Here is a 17,526-nt window from a genome sequence, read left to right as displayed (position 1 = left end):
CAAGACATGGCGCGGGGCTGGGGCCAGGGATCAGGGCACACTCTAGGCCCACTGTGACCCACACTGAGCTGCCTCTCGAGCCCAACAATTCCCCACAGATCTTCAGCCGTAGTGGCAATAAAATAAATGCTATTTCTAAAATGAGAATTAATTTTCAGTCGTGAGAATGGCAAAGACTGAAATGAGCCAGGTTCAGACAGACAAATATTGCCTGTTCTCTCTTTCTCTTTCTCTCTCTCTGTCTCTCCATCTCACGCGTGTGCGCGCACACACACACACACACAAACACCATGGAAATAGGAAGAGGACTATCAGAGGAGGAAGATGTTTAACGGGGAGAGGAAGAGGGAGCCATGCCAGCAAATACTTGTGACATGAAAGCAGAAAGAGGGACTACTAGGGAGAAGAAAGAGGATGAGTAAGGGAGGAGAAGGGATGAGGGTGGCCAGTGGGGGTGGGGCAAATTAAAAAGCCTAAAGAGCTGCAGGCGTGGAATTGCCACATTGGAACTCACTACTTTGTCTGCTGACTAAAATGTCAAATGAGGGCCAGTGAGACGGCTCATCAGGGAGAGGTTCTTGCTGTCACCCCCGGTAACCTGCGCTCCATCCGTGGGCCACACAGTAGAAGCCGTCTTCTGACTTCTACCTGCATGCTTAGGGGCACATGAGCACATACATGAACATAAATAAATAATAGTGAAGGTGGGAAACTGAGCCTGTCTTGCATGAGAAAACTATTCCAAATTCTCTAGCCAGACTGACACCGGGAGCCTTTGAGATAGGCTGACAATTGGACTCAGTTCGTTTCTGCTGAATTTATCTCATGGATAAATCACTTCCCTTAAATGTCTACGAGTTTAACACAATATTATTTATAATGCTGAAACACCGAGAGAGGGCCCACAATTAGTCCAGTGAGGGCTTAGAAGAATGCTGTTACATCTACACATTAGAAAGGATTCACGTGGCCTTGTTTCCTGAGTGACAACAGTGGCAGCTGAGGACACCCTTGCCTGTACCTGTATCATTTCTTTTTGAAGATTTATTTATTCACTTTGTATGCAGAGTTCTGCCTGCATGTGTGCCTGCATGCCAGAAGAGGGCACCAGATCTCACTATAGATGGTTGTGAGCCCCATGTGGTTGCTGGGAATTGAACTCAGGGCCTATGGAAGAGGAACTGGTGCTCATAGCTCCTGAGCCGTCTCTCCAGCCCCTGAGCCTCTGTCTTGAAACATTTTCCTTGGTTTTTCCTGTAGGAATTTCAGGACTTTTGAAAAGAGACTTACTTATTTTTGCTTTGTGTGAACGGGTGTTTTGCCTGCATGGATGCGCACAGTGCCAGGAAAGGGCGTCAGGGTCTCCGGAACTGGAGTTGCAGACAGGTGAGAACTGTTGTGCAGATGGTAGAAACTGAACTCGGGTCTTCTACAAGAGCAACAGGTGCTCTTCACTGCTGAGCTGCCTCTCCAGACCCAGGTTCCCGGGTCTTCTACTGAGGCTGTGCTCCATTTGGAATGAATTTTTTCACAGGAAGAAAGACGGGGTTCTAGCTTCATTCTTCTGTATGGGGGTATCCATTTTCCCCAGCATATTTGTTGAAGAGGCTGTCTTTAAAAAAAATACAATGTGTATTTTGGCATCTTAACCAAAAAACAGGTGCTGTAGCTGTATGGGTTTATATGTAGATTTTCTATTCTGTTCAATATCTAGACTATATTAAGAGGAAGAAAAAGCACCCTAAACAACAAGAATCCAAACAGCCCAGGAATGGTGCCGCATACCTGTAATCCCAGCACTCAAGAGGTAGAAACAGAAGAGGACCAGCAGTTCAAGGCCAAACTCAGGTGTGCACCGTGCTCAAGGCCTTTCTAGGCTACATGAAACCTTGTCTCAAAAAATGTGTACCAAAACCAGCTGTCAATAGTTAAAGGACAACCCATAAAAAAATAACAGAAAAATATAAGGAAACCATTTATTTGACAAAATATCTTTATCCAGATAATTATGTTTAATGAGCATAGAGTTTTAACTTGACAGGATAAAAGGTGTTCTGATAATTATAAAACATTATGAGTGTACTTAATGACAATGTATGCTTAACATGTTTCTAAAGAAGAAATCAAACAACCCAGTCAACAAACCAGCCGGTGAAATGAACAGGCAGCTCTCAAATGATGAAGCACAAATGGCCAATCGGCACAGGAGAAAGTGGTCAGCCATCAGAGAAGTGCAAAAACAAAACCATAGTGAAACTCCATCTCACCCTAGTAAGAAAGGCAGTCACCTAGAAAATAAATAACCACACATACTGGTGACGATTTGGGAGCGTAAGCTAGACCAGCCCCTGGGAAGTCAGCCTGCACCTTCCTCATGACCCAGCCCCCCTGGGTTCTCACCCAGGGGACTCCGGGGCAGTGTATGACAGAGGTGCTCCCCAAAGGTCATTGCAGCCTGTTCACAACAGCTAAGTTCTGGAGCCTAAATACCCCACAGAGCAAAGCTGTTCCATACCTATTCCTATACGTAAGACCGCCTCATGGCTGAAGGACAGACAGAGGGCACCAGGTGGCACACGCGGATGCCAGCACTTGGGATGCTGAGGCAGGATTTCTACCAGTTCAAATCCAGCCCTGGATTGCTCTGTAGAGTAAGACCCTGCTTCAAAACTATATGTATGCAGGGATGTTTATATATAGTTTTGATAGTAGAGTATATATATAATATATATATTATATATACTCTTTTGATAGTATATATTATAGTGGAAGCCTACTATATATTTTTACACACTTATACACACACATATTAACTATATATAAAGTGTTCCATGATTCTTCTCATACTTTTGTGATTTCACTTTTCACTTTTACATATTTCCTCCTTTTAATGTAAAGATTGAAGGAGGAGTCAATTTTTCTCCAAAATATGGCCCCAGGCATTCGATGCTGGCCAGCCCGCCTCACCTCTCTGGCGAGGGGCTGTTTCAGGAGAGGCTAACTTCCTGCATTAAGCTGGCTGTCCTCTGAGCGCCGTTTTCGCTCTGCTGCTCCAACCGAATGTACTTCTTTGCAGTATTTCTTTATTCTAATACCCTGTTAACTAAATATCAGGCATAATTTAAGAAGAATGAACATCATTGCAATACTTTGGATAAGTAACTTCAAGTAAAGAATGACACTTTTCATTTCTATTTTGTGGTCCTTCTCTGTGACCCTCAGTAACGCTGTAAATTTTTCATATGATACTTATGCCCTTATTGTTATTGCAATCGATTATTTCCCTTCATTGTAGTGTTATAAACTTCTTGTTGTTTGAGGAATGCTATTAATTTCTATATGAACTTTAAATCACCAATCTCATAGAATTCTTACTAGCTGCAGTTTTTTTTTGTTTTTTTTGTTTTTTTTCCCTGTCATTTTCTTGGATTTTCAACTTATGCAATCAGGTCATTTAACACTAAAGATACAATTTTGCTTCCTGTTCTGTGATTTGGCGCTTCACTTCTTCTTCTTCTTATTTAACTGCTTTAATTACTACTTCATCTAACTGCTCCTTACTCTAGTGGGAATCCTTCCATGGTTTTTATCATTAAGCTGGCTGATGAGTTTGGCTTGAAATAAATAATAGAAATGGAAAAATAATCGAAGCGCAGAACGCATGTTTCCCAGTAGAAGAGTTACTGGTGAGTCGTGAGAGGACGCTCACGTCCACACGCAGCGGTCTCGGGCTGCCCTGCTTCATCATCTCATTTCATCTTGAGAAAGGTCACCCAGCGCTGCACAGGCTGGCCTCGCCACGTGGGGTTTAGAGGTGCGCCGCTGTGCGTGGCCTGGCTCGCCTTTTCAGTGCTAAAATCCAGACTTGCTTAGCGCCCCTGGTCCAGAGTCTTTGCCCACTGGAAGGTCCTCTGGCTCCGGTCTGCAGCCCGGCACCTCCCCAGAGCAGGCAGCCTGCACAGCGCTCCCTGCTGCCGGCTGGTTTCCTGCAAGCCGATCCACTCAGCCACCGAGCCACCAGTGTCGGTCAGGCGTGGACTGTCAAGTCTGTTTCCATTTGCCTCTTCCCACCTCCCACCAAGGCCGTGCTCCAGGCGTGACGGATGCGGACACCGGAAGCCGTTTCCTTTTGCCCGCCAGGGCCTGTTAGCCACAGCTTCCTGACCTACTGCAGCCAAGGTATTTTTCCAAACACGGAAATTCAACCCTACCCACCTTTCTTCTCAAAACTCGTTGTTGAGCTGGACACCGTGGTGCACAGCTCTAATCTTAGCACTTAGGAAGTGAAGCAAGAGGACTCTGTGAGTTCAAGGCCATCCTGGTCTAATAGTGAGCCCCTGTCTAAAAAAAAAAATCAAAACCACTCATTGGTGGTACCCCATTACTGCCATGGTGGAGTTCTAAGTTGAGGTCCTCAGAGAGTTGACAATTGCTATGGTCCTGATCTAAGTAGTCATAATTTCCCCGAGACACGGCTAGACGGACACACACACGAACAGATACATTTATGACATTAAAAATACATACTTTTTTAACCTCTCAGAGACCATTTAGAGACTCTGGCCCACCGCCCTTCTGTCACCACACCGCCTGGGCCCGCAGCGTTTTGCTTGGGCTGTAGTCATGCAGCCTGTAAGCTACAGGCTGACGCTTCAGGCGGCTGTAAGCTGCCGTGTAGGTGCTGGGAGGCGAACCTGGCCTCCTGGGAAAGCCATCGGTGCTCTTAACCATTGAGCCATCTCGCCAGCCTCTAATGTCTAGCCTAAGACTGTCTGCTGGGTTAAAGATCCAGGCGTCCTTCAGACTCAGAATACGACAGCTCCGCTAACAGCAACAGCCGTTGCTGGCCTAAAGCTTGCCTCATCCGGGACCCGAAGGGCCCTCTAATGGCCCATGTTTCTCTCAAGGACTAATGTTGGTGTTCGCAGAATCTAGGCCTTTCTCGTTGACTTTCTGATGCTTTTTCCATGATCTCCTTTAAGAATCTGCTCTGGTCCCTCCTGTATTTCACAGCATATCCCTTCACAACAGTTCCTGTCGTGACCCCTCTGTCTTAATGGATTGGGTGCCATCGCTCTCGGGCTGAGACAGATGCTCTCCGGCGTGCAGCCACTGGTCCTGGACTTCCGTCTGCCATTCTTGGCTTAATCTTTTCCTCCGCATGGCAGGCAAGGCCTCTACAACTGAGCTAAAGCCTTGGTCCTTTTTTTACTTTTTGTCTCTGAGAAAGGCTCTTGCTAAATTTTCTGGGCTGGCCTAGAACTCACCCTGTATCCCTGACAGGTCTTTAACTTGCTCCCGCCCTCCCCCGCCCCCGTCCCCCACCCCCCCCCCCCCCCCCCGGCATCAGCATCCAGAGTGGCTGAAGGATGGACTGGGCTGCAGGCCTGCCGTGAAGGGTATTAGTAACTTTCTTAAATAGGTCAGGTGAAAAATGCCTTTGTTCTGCCACGAGGCCTGATGGTCATTCTTCTGGCTATTGAACTCAGATGAGGTTTTCTGTAAATTGTAAAGGCCTGTTCTGTCTGTGTTCTGGAGCCATGAAAACTTCTCATAGTGTTTTAATGCATATTGGAATTTTGTGTATTTTCTCCGAGCATTTTTGCTTGTTTTCTTGTGACTGGAATTTGAGGTTGGCCTGACTGCTGCAGACAGATGCTCGCTCTCTGCTGGATTGACTCAGCAGGCTCTTCAAGCTTCAGGGTTGAGAATTTTCCTCAATTATTTATTTCATCATTTCCTCTCAGTTTCCCCTGTTGTCTCTTTCTGGGATGCCCATTAGTCCAGCCTGAACCTTCCCAATTGATTCTCTCTTCATCTCTGTTATCTTTTCCATATGTCTGTTAGCCTGCTTTCTGGGGTTCTCCTTAGCTGTAGCCCACAGTTCTATTGGATTTTTACAACTCTGCTTTCTGAGAGAGCTACGTCCCACTTCTTCAATTTTACTGCATATTTTCTTTTGGCAGCCACTTAAGAATGTTTTCATTTCCAACAGCATTTTCCTCCTTGGAGTTCTCCCTTTCACAGCTGCCCCTGTGGGTATGAACGTGAGCTTTGCTCGCTTCTATTCTTCGCAGTATTTCTGTTACCTCGGGGTCTTCCTTTTCTCTCTCTCTCTCTCTCTCTCTCTCTCTCTCTCTCTCTCTCGGCTTCAGCCTTGTTGAAGGCTACCCTCGGGGGTAGAACGTATGGGGCAGCATCTATTCATAGACTTAAAAAAAAGACATTGGAAGGGAGCGATGGCTCAGTGGTTAAGGGGACCTGGTGCTCTTGCCGAAGACCGGGGTTAGGTTCCCAGCGTCCCCATGGCAGCTTTCGGATCCCTGTGATTCCAGTTCCAGGGACTCAATGCCCTCTTCTGATCACTGACGACATCTGCGTGCACATGCGTGTGTGTGTGTGTGTGTGTGTGTGCGCGCGCGCACACACACACACACACACACACACACACACGGGGGGGACTTAAATATTTAAAAATTAGACATTGGTTATTTGGGAGCTGGACACATGTGTATGAGGTTTTTCTCAATAGCTATATTTGGTTGAGAGCCGTGTGTCATATTTAGGGACTGGCAGTTGACCCAAGAAGAAAGCTCAAGCTCCCCAGCTGGGGGACAGAAGTGTGGACAGCAACAGTTTGCTTAAATAAGCCTGTGGGCTGTAACACGGTGGACGGTCAGGTACCCCCGCAGGGCTGCAGCTCCCCCTCTTGCTTCCAGCACCCCAGACCCTTTGCAGACCTCCTCTCAGGGGTTTCTCTGAAAAGAAGAGAACCCCTCCTCGTCCCTCCCCCACTCCCCTGCGTACTAGAGCTAACACTAGCCCACTTGTCTACACGTCGTGTTTCACCACCCCTGCTTCTGGGCTTGTAGAATTTAATGGAAGCGTCCCTCTGTGCCCGGCCGTTCTCCACCATTTCATGGTAAGGAGTTTCTCCTTTCCATAAAGCCCCTGCCTATAATTCCAGAGCCGCCTGAGGAGGGCCGGGGGGCAGGGGTGTGTGAAAACCTGTCATTATGAGACTCCATTTCCAGCTAAGCTCCTGGGAGTGAAGTATGCGTCTGTACTGCCTGAGCTTGGTGCAGTGGGTGGCAAAAGTTGGCCAAGAGCCTATACACTGCCCGTTGTGAATGAAATCACCCAGTGTCTCTGAGTTCTTCCTGCTTAGCTCAGTATCTGCACTGGTCTGCACAGCAAGGGGCACCCAAATCACGTCGCAGAGAGAAATGCTCTGTCTGGACAGAAATGTTGGGTGGGCAGGTGGGACAGTGTGGCGCTACCAGGAAAATCTCCTGTAAGAGAGTTGTCACTTCCTGGGTAGCCTCGACACCCAGGACTGAGGGTGGGAGGGTCTGAGAGGCCGGTCTGTTCTTCCTGTGGGTCCTCCTCCCTGGTGATGGCGCACAGTACCTGGGAAGGCAATGAGCCCCACCCTGGAGCTGCTTAAGCAGGGATCGAGGAGAGTTGCTATAGAGGGAATTCAACTCACTGGTTGGAAGACTGGGCTAGGTCCTCCCTCTGGCAACTCTACCAAAATTAAACATCCTCTTTTATAGCAAACCTGGTAAGAGATTTTTGCTATCCTGAAATTAAATAACAGAAAAAAACCTACCTTCAAGAAACAAGAATTTGAAAAAAAAAAGTCAATTTAACTCCCTAATTGATACACAGAATTAAAATGACTTAGTTTATAACTTATAATGACAGAACATACAGTTCTGTAAAAAGGATAATCTCTTCTCAACTTACATAGAGGGTCCTAAAGGACTCAAGGCTGTAAATGTGTAAACTCCACTCACAGGTTTTTGTGAATAGTGTTTTACTGCTTGGGAAAATGTGTGAAAGCTCTGGCAGACAAGGGACCCATCAAGGCTGTCTGTGCACTGCACACAGGCAGGCATGCCTGGCCTTCTCCTCCTAAATGTCAATTGCATGCCTCTAATCGTTATGATAATCACCACTTATTTCAGAATGCCTCCAGGGGTCACACTGGACTAAGTGAAAACTAAGGATCCTGAGATCCTGAGATTCTTCCAGGGCTGACGGAGTAAGAGCACAGATCTCCAGCCCTAAGGCCAGCTGCAAGTCTGAAATGGAGCAGCAGCTGCAGCTGGGGGAACCTGAGGGCTTCTTAAGACAAGTCCATACACACAGCCAAGGAACCACCAGCAGCCCCATCATTCACCTTTATGAGAAAGGCTCACGGATAGGCTGCGCCTGGCCCCAAGACTGACCTTCATCACACAAAGACAATGGCATCCATGGATCTCTCCAGCCCCTTAATGCCCCTTCTCCTTGCTCTCTAGGTGGCAATTCCCCACACCTGAAGGAAAATGACCTTCTGGAACCTCTGTGGCTGGAAACAGTGTAACATCCTGCAGGCCTGTAAGGCCACAGCAGAAGCAGCCCAAATCCCAGCTCCATCCCGCTCCCAGCAGCCTTATCCCACTCTTCTCCTGACAGGTGAGCAAAGCCTCTCCCAGAGGCACAGAGGACAAGGATGAGTCCCACCGTAACACTCCTCCTCTCCAAGATGGACTCTCTAGGTTCTCAGAACCACTAACAGTGCCCCTCTCTCCCGTCTCATCCTCTCGCCATTTTTTGGGCTCATCCTCTCTGCTCAGAAACTGGCTCATTTCCTCTAGCCCAAACAGAAAAGCCCTCTGCGTCTTACCTCTTGTTGCAACAACTGTTTCATTGCGTCCTCTTCCCATCCCTCCTGAAGCCACACCCACACTGCCATCCTCTCACTTAGCACGTTTTCTCTACTGTTGTGTCCGTCGGGGTCACCAATGGTCTAGGCATTAACTCCTGTTTCCAGTCTTGTCTGCTACGTAAGCGCTCCACAGCATGAGATTCCACAGTGAAGTTCAGTGTGCTGTGGGTTCTCCTTTCTCCCTCTCTAAATTCTGGCTCTTCTCCCCCATGGTTTCAACAGCCCCGGAGCACTGTGGGCTCTCAGATCCCCATGCTCTTCCTTCCTGGGTTATGGTTCCACACAACCGGCTGCCCAGCCCGTGTCGGCTCCACGTGGCCTTCAGTCACCCAACGGTGCCGCCTGTGTTTGAACTACTGCAGGTCTCATTCACCTCCTGCCACTTACACCCGAAGCGCCGCCTGCTCCAATGGAACTGCCCACCAAGCTGCCCAGTCTTCCCTATCCCCCCACGGTCCACTTCCCAGATGGACCTTCATGTTCTCTTCTGGATTTTTCCACCTTGGAGAACAAAGGACCCGTAACATTACCCCTTTCTCTCACCAGAAGCTTCCTCGGGCTGTTCTAGGTCCCCAGCTAACGCCGTGATTCCCAGGAAGGCTCCAGCACACCCTGGACAGCCCGTCTCTCCCACCTGGCGTCAACCCCTGTCACCCAACAGCATCAGACCCTGCGGGATCCCTTTGCTCCCAGGACAGAGAAGGGCACATTCCTTGTACGCTCACACAGGAGACCCCGGGAGCGTCTGCAAGTCCTGTCTTCACCTTTGTGTCAGCATTCACAGCCTGTGTCCACTTCACCCTCTCCTCTCTCAACAAGGGGATGCCCAGCACGGCGCCAGCAGGGAGCAAGTGCTCAAAGGTTATCAGCAGACTGGCCAAACTGATGAGTCAGAGAAAGGTTGACTGGTAAAAAAATAAAATAAGAGAAAAAGAAAAAAGCCCTCCATGGTTTCTATTCTATCATAGGTCTTTTTCATTCATCTATGTATCTATGTATCTACCTATCTATCTGTCTGTTTTGAGGCCCGGTCTCACTGTGTGGCTCTGGCTAGCCTGAATCTCACTATTGTAGGCCACACTAGCCTCAGACTCACAGTGGTCCTCCTGCTTCTGCCTCTGGAGATCTGGAATTAAAGGCCTGCGTCACCAAGCAAAGAGCTCATTAAGCCAGTTTTTAAGGTGTAAGCAAATGACCTGGAAGTCTTGCTAAACTGTCCCTGCGAACTCAGCAGACCAGGGTGGGGCCTGAGAGTCTGCCTTTCCAACAGGCCGCTGGGGCTGTTTGGTGCTGCCGGCTCCCTTAGAGGGAGCACGGTACCATCCCAGGCCAACGCTTTCAGACTTTGCTGAGTAGGGTCAGCTGACGAGCTTTCTAACGTCCTAATCTTTTTACTGACTGTGTCAAACTGGGGAAGGGAGCTCACTCGGTAAGGCGCTTGCATGAAGCCCCGTGTTCAGTCCCCAGGAGCACAGAATCCAGTTGCTTATAGTAGCACATGGCGGTACTGAGTTAACCTCAGCTCTCACAGGCAAGGTGATCAGGAGTTCAAGGTCATTTTCAGCTACGTAGCAAATCTGAAGCCAGCCTGAGGTACTGAGAGACCTGCCTCAATAAACGAAAAGTAATTAATTAATTAACTAAAGCATCTGGGGGAGGAGGTCAAAAGCAAATGTTCAGTGTGGTCTGGAAGACTCTGGCCTGGGCTAGCTCTCAGTCATGGAGACTCCTAAGTGGTGGGTGCCCATCAGGATTGCCTGGGGACCTCTGAAGAACTGCTGATACCTGGACCATGCCCACATTAATTAAATCGGGGTCTCTGGGGGGGCCCCAGCATCTTTTAAGTTCCCCCGGCGAGTATTCCAATATCCCCCTTTAGGGTGGAAGCCACTTTCTTTGGGCTGTGCTTCCTCGGAAGGACCACAGAGATGGGGTCACAAGCATGGGTGTGAAGTCAGACTCGAGCCCCCACTTTCCTGTTGAGTGCTGTAGAACCGCAGAAGAGCTCATTTCAACCCGCTTCTACGTGAAAGTCAAACTACACACCCTTCCCACTCTACCTTAATTTGAGCTGCGTTTCCTGGAAGCCACCAAGACCCCACTGGCTTGCAGAAGAGTCCACACAGGACCCGCCTTCACCTCACTGACAAGCTCTGACCCCTTGAGTTCAACCAGCAGGCTGGCTGCCTACAGGAGAACTCATCAGCTCACAGCCAGAAGGCCAGCCAGGAAGCAGATGGTTTATTCACAGCTAGGTCACCAAGGGGGGAGCCAGGAGGACGTAGATTTGCTTCAGACTGAGAGGTGGAATCAAATGCAAGCTCTTTAAGGCAGGCTGGCCTGAAGCCTGGAGGGCGCACAGTGGGCTGCTCGGCCCCCCGCAGAGCCAGGGCTTGTCCACTGCTGGGAACACATGGCGCAGAGCAGCCACCTGACCCTGGCAGTGAGCCTGCGGATGGATCTTCCGCAGCCCTGTGCCTTGTCTCCAGACAGCCCCGCTGATGAGAAGGGAGATCATAAAGCAAACGCGGAGGCCTTGGATTTAAACCTGGCTTAGTGCTCCCGGATACGTGAGCTTCAGCCTGGCTTCCTCTGCAGCTGTCGTCATTATGTTTGTTTAACCAGCACACTGTAGGCACTAGAAACCCTAAACCTCAAGGTAGAGGGACCAAAGACAGAGGAGGACGATTCTAGGATGGACAGAGTGTAGGGCCCGTTCACACGGACTTTTGAGGCTTTCCTTTCTTTCTTTTAAGTTGTATTTACCCGAAATTAAAGCTTTAGTGGTATTTATTTGCTAAATCCTATAGGGAAAAAAAGGACCAAGCTAAAAGGCACAGCAAGTGCTCAGGCTCATAGAGAAGGGCCTCGAGGGAGCCTGCTGACTGGCTGACTTAGAGGTCAGATCTTCAGGATTCTGAAGCAAGGTGGAAAAATAACACATACTTTTCCATCCCCAGAGGAATGTCTGGAAATTAACCTTGGCCAGCCATGTCCAGTCACTTCCCCGAGGCAGAAGAGCTGGGTAGGTCTTCACCCACACACCTGCTTTGTCACCATTTCTTCACCACAAAAGGCCGGATCAGTGTGACCTTTTGGAGCCAACAGGACCACACTTGTACTGGAATCCTCTTTCTCCATACATGGAAATTTTTATCCCATAGAACTGAGTCATCAAAGATTCCTAACACTGTCAAACTAGAAGAGCCTCCATGCTCCTTTGTCCACCGTCTGGTACTGCTGAGAAGTCTGAGCCCGGAGAATATGTCTGCCCAAAGCCACAGAGCAGGGGCGAGACTGGGGTTGGCCGGGACCCAGTTCTCTCACTAACTTGACTCCACACCATGCTCCTGGACCCAACCTCACCTTCACAAAATTTCGGTGCCTTAAAATTGAAATCAATTCACCAGCACCACGATCTAGAATCGGAGGTGCAAAAGCGCTTTAAATTCTCTACCATGGCATCCCAACTACAACCAAAGAAAAGCTGCAGAGGATTCTGGGACATCTGGAGATTGCGTTTCTCCCCGTGCTCGCTTTGAGAAGCCGATGCAGACGTTACAGAGTCAGGAGACCTAGGTCACAGTTCCATCTGGATGATCAGGTCTTATGCCTCAGTTTCCTCCTCAGAAATGTAACCAACCCTCTTACAGGAATACCATAAGGATGGGTGAGAATGAACACAGCCTACATTGTATTCAAAGGCTGAAAGTTCCAGGTGCCGCCTTGACATCTAAACGCCAGGGAATACTAACAGCCATGAGTTTCCTTGCTTCCTCCAGATATTCCTTGCCCTGTGGGAATCATTCCTCACCTGGCCAGCTCTGCTCACAGCCAGACCAGTGGCTTGACACCTGATTCCCAGCTCAAAAGGCTTCCTTCCCCATCAACGCATGAGGTGATCCGAACATGGCCACGGAATCCTCCTATGGACGCTCATTGCTGCTGTACAGCCTGCCTCTCCCACATTTTACTCAGTGCTGATGGAGGCCTGAGTGCATCCCTGTGTGGCCCTGCACGGAATGTACCATCTTCCAATGCCAGGCTGTGGATGTGTGACTTGCACGCTGCCACCAAATGGATCTGATTGTGAGGCTTAACATATATGCCCATGACGTCATGGCAGACTTGTCTTCATCATATCTCATCATTTGGTGGCCCATGAAGGGCACTCATGGATGCTTCATCCCCTTTCATGCTGGGAATGGAATGACTAGTACAAGGTTATGTAGGCAAAAGAGATGGAACCAAGTGAGTCTTACAACTATTCTTTCAGTGTTGGGGTCAGCCCTGAACTTGTGGCCTCTGGGGCAGTGGTTCTCAACCTTTCTAATGCTGCAGCCCTTTAATACAGTTCCTCATATTGTGGTGACCCCCCACTGTAAGATTATTTTTGATGCTACCTCATAACTGTGATTTTGCTATTGTTGTGAATCTTAATGTAAATCTCTGTGTTTTACGATGGCCTTGGGCTATCCCTGTGAAGGGGTCATTCTACTCCCAAAGGGGAGGTGACCCACAGGTTAAGGACCGCTGCTCTGGGGGAAGCAGAAGCACTGTGTATGAGCACTGCTTCTCTAGGCTGAAATGAAGCTCTCCAGTCCACTTCACCCCCAGAGTGCTCAGGGATGCCGAGGAACTGCAGATCCCCCAAAGCTGCAGAATCCAAAGGCTGGCCACACACGAGACTTGTGCCTCATGGGAGGCCCCACACAGGAAAGTGACAAGGGAGATCTTTCCCCTAGCCACCCGGACCTTGGCTCAGGGTCTTTGGGCTCAGGACTCTAGCTGAAAGAGTGTGGCGTGGCGGTCAGGCTTGTATGCAATCCATCGGTGAGAAGACTCCAAGCTTCAAGAACAAAGTTTAAGATCATTGCCATCCTGCTGTGGAGGCCTTCACTCTGTCCATTATTTAGGGAGCTGGGGAAGGCCAGATAAGGCCAGTGGTTGGGTTTGGGTGGCCTTGGCCAACCTGGAGCTAGCTATTCCTTATCTTTGCCTCCCTGATGCTCTTTCTGACACAGGGAGAGGTGAGACCATGGTTTCTGACTAATGGAGCCCGGGCTTCTCTCTACCAGGAGAGGCTGAGACCCTGGCAAACAGACCCTCATCAGTCAGCAGAAAAGTTACCGCCTGACCTGGATCAGCCCTCCTGAAGCTCCAGGGTGCTCTGGCCTCCCAAGATCCAGGGCATTTTTTGCAAACAAAGACCCAGCTCTTCCAGCTAGATCTCAAGTGCTAATACAGTGTTGGTCAGGCACCCTCAGAACAAGCCAGCTCCCAAACTGTGGGGTCATCTCTAATGCCCCCCACACAGATGGAGAACCCAAGGTTCACCGTGAGGAACATGGGGCTGAGGGGAGCATTGGAGGCCCCTGCTGGGATTAGGGTTCCATCAGTTCTGCTTCCCACCCAGCAGCTGGCCATGACGACCAGACGCTGCCCTGGTTCGTGATGCCTGCAGTCAGACGAGAAGAGCCACAGGATTCCCTCTGTTACCCAGTAGCACACCATGTGCTAGCTTCCAGCACAGCGAGGCCAGCCACCCTCCCTGGCTTCTCCCCGAGGTCCCTGATCTGACTAACCAGAGAAGTCAGGCTTGACCATGGCCACAGACAGATGCTACCCAGCTGGACACGGAGGGAAACCAAGGAGCTAAGGAACTTGAAAAATGGCCATAAATGGGGCTAGGTAGACGACGTTGCTTCAGTACTCCCAGAAGAGTCAGTTTTGGCTGAAAGGCACCAGGGAGTTCACCAACCTTTAGCGACCTTAAGACCTTACTGTTTGCATGCACGTCCATGCTGCCGCTCTTTAACCTGGTCACACATGGCTCCTCGGCCATGAAATGGAACTCATCTTGGAGAATAGCCATTTCCTTGTACCCCAGAACCTGATGAAATGATGAAGGGGTCATAGGAGCTGAGCTGTGAAAAGAAAGAGCCACCACACTGGGGTGGCTTCCACACCTTCCCTGCCTCTCCCTGGAAGCTCGGCAGCAAACAGAACAATGGTGGCTTCAGAGGAAAGGCCGTTTCCTGCCGGCAGTGTGCGTCCCCCCTCCAGGCCCTGGAGCTCCTGCAGGGGGGTGGTCACCTCCCCAAGCCCAGACCTCATTTGGCACTGCTGGCCTTGGCAGCACAAAGGCAACCCCTGGACCTTCCCTGGGTCAGATCTGACAGCGTCGGGCTGATCTTTGCTGCCCGGAGAGGATGCCTAATGAAAAGCGCTGTCTGAAGCTCAGGCGTCCGAAACAGGGCCTGAATGGAAAGAGGTAACTTCTCCCTGCCAGTCCCTGGGCCAGCTGGGGTATCCCACAGGCCCATTTCACCCTTCCTGGAGGAGCTGGGAGGACATGGAGAGTCCTGAACAGGGAGGACAATATCCAGCACTTACTGGTCCTGAACCCAGGGATGGAGTGAGCTTGGGCACTTGCTCCACTTGTGCTGGATGTGTGTGCTGCTCTCCGTGGTTTGCTGAGTGGTCGCAACCTAGGAAGTGTGAGTCGCATAGAACACTGTCACACACGCAAAATTTCTCTCTGGAGACTTCCTGGGAAGCCCAGGGCACACTCTTTACAAGAACCTCCTCGAATGTTATTCCATACAGAGCTCCTGAACCATGACATCACATGAACCCTGTGACCACTGGGAAGGTGCCCTCAGACCCAAGGGGCCTGGATCAGGAAAAGAGTCAAAAGATAGGGGTGTGAGAGTGGGGAGGGCGTGTTTTACGGGCTCCCCATTCCCACCCTTCTGCTTTCAGAAGGCTGGCTTGCCTTATAGGGAGTGGAAATCTTGCTTTATTCGCGTAACAAATTTAAGTTAGAAAGGAGTTCCCAGCTGCCTGACACAGAGGACGCTTGTGTGGCCTGTATGTTGAGAGGTTGGGAGAAGGATCTAGAATTGGGTTCTGGAGCTAGATAGAAGCTGAGAAGTCTCAGGGCGGGAGGGGTAGGCTGGGGTCAGGGGTTGTTCACTCCCAGGCCTGACTCTGGAGTTAGCAGAGGCTGCGCAGGTGCGGGCCTGGAGCTGTCCACGCCGAGGTGCTGAAACCGGAGAGCCCCGGCCTAAAAGGGGGAACCCCCGAGGATGTCGTGGTTCCTTCCGCCACGCGTCAGGGGGTGGGGGTGGGGATAGAAAGGGATTCCCTCTGGACCCCCCTCTTCTACTTATCCTCAAAGAAAGCGCACGAGCGAGTTGGGGCAAGAAAAACAGGCTGAGCTTGGAGAAGTGTGAAGCAATGTGAAGCTGTGGTCAGCCTGGGGAAAGCGGGCCAGGGTGTCCCTGGGAGCAAGGTGCAGTCTGGGCCAACAGTCGGGGACCAGCAGGGAAAGGGCTCCTGCACTCAGGAGCGACGCCACGAAGGCACAGCAAGGAAGGGCACCCGAGGCGTTCCCACGTACACGGGTGGCGCACGGGCCCCCGGGGGTAGGTCCACACACTACATGCACATATCAAACACCAAGCAACGCTGCTCACATCCCCTAAACAGCAGCCCTGGATTCCACCAGGCTGCCAAGGTACCTCTCCAGACTAACATCGCCCTGGCCCGTGTGGCCTGGACGCCCTCCTGCTTTGTGTCTGGGCCTCGGACGGTGACCTCGGACAGTCACAACAGTGAGGAAGCCCCAGTCCTAGCCCCAGGCCAGGGAAGGTGCTGAAGGGGAGCAACCGTCTCTCAGGCCCACGGAGAGGCGGCTTCCAAGACACCCCTCCTTCTTTCCCCGAACGCCCATTTAAGGTGCCAGGACGGTAGAGGAGAGAGGAAGCAAGTGTGTCTCCCTCCCAAGCTGAAGACACCCAGAGGACCAGCGCGTACCTGTGCGTGGGAGGCCCCGCGCGGAGCCTCCTCAGCGAGTCCGGACCTGCTGCCTCCTCGGGCTCCCCTTGGATGGATGTAGGCTAGGAGCGGGGGGTACCCTGTTTCCCTCCACACCGCCTCCTGGGTGTCCGCGGGTAACAGAGAAACTCCGTCCCGGGCGGCAGGAAGTTGCGGGTGTTGGAGCGCAGGGAGGGGGTACCCCGCGGTCTCCGGGCCTGGCCGGGGCTGCTGCGCCCCCGCCCCCGCCGCCCTCACCACCTCGCCGGCACCCTCCCGCCCGCAGACTGCGCGGAGCCCAGAGCCGGAGCCCGCCCGCCCTCCCGGGGAGTCTGCTGCTGACCTGCATTGACGTCATTGCGTCATTAGGTTTCCCCTGGAAACACTGGCTCGCCCAAAATAGTAACACATTAATTCAGGCCGGGGGAGCAGGAGAGAGCGTTTGTAACCCTGCAGCTAACTCCGCGCGCGAGCGAGCGAGCGCGCAGCGGCCCCCACCCCTCCCGCGAGCAGCGCCGGCAGCGCTCACCTACTATTTTGAGAACAAAGGAAGGAAAATTATAGAATCCCAGGGAGAAAGGGAGAGTGCGGGGGACGCCAAGGCTCTCGCGCCTTGCACGCACAGGCACCCGCGGGCACGCACGTGTGCCAGCCACATCTGGATCTAGCTACCCTCCGGTGGGCGGGTCCCGCGTTCAGCCGCCTTCGTGGATCTGCCGAGGTGTGCGCCGGGCCGGGTGCCCAGGATAGGTTCGAGGCAGGATTTGACGTCCTACTGGGTTTGACAAACTAGCTTCCTCCTGCCACCCGCGACTCAGCGCCACAGGCCGGCCCGCCCGCCTTCCTTCCCGGCCAGGGTCCAGCGCGTCCCCGGGGCCAGGGCACGAGGGGCTCCTCCCGCAAGCAGAGACACCCTGCCCTTTCTCTCCTCTAGCTGGGTCTTGCCCTGCAAGTGGAAGGAGCCCTGAGGGATCCATCCTACCATCCGA

The 17,526-nt window shown here is 51.4% G+C and overlaps 1 long non-coding RNA gene across 2 annotated transcripts in view; it reads right to left on the bottom strand.

Moving 5' to 3' along the window:
* The window catches only part of LOC132649696 (uncharacterized), a 41,547-nt gene extending 24,721 nt beyond the window's left edge, over positions 1-16,826 (bottom strand). For both annotated transcript variants that reach the window (XR_009588188.1, XR_009588189.1), the window contains exon 1: positions 16,538-16,826. This is a non-coding gene — a long non-coding RNA (uncharacterized LOC132649696). The remainder of the gene's footprint in view (positions 1-16,537) is intronic.
* Positions 16,827-17,526: the final 700 nt, after the last annotated feature.

The sequence above is a fragment of the Meriones unguiculatus genome, chromosome 21, assembly GCF_030254825.1.
Source record: "Meriones unguiculatus strain TT.TT164.6M chromosome 21, Bangor_MerUng_6.1, whole genome shotgun sequence".
In the NCBI taxonomy this organism is placed as follows: domain Eukaryota; kingdom Metazoa; phylum Chordata; class Mammalia; order Rodentia; family Muridae; genus Meriones; species Meriones unguiculatus.
The sequence above is the reverse complement of the archived record's forward strand: the minus strand, read 5'-3'. Positions and strand labels throughout refer to the sequence as shown.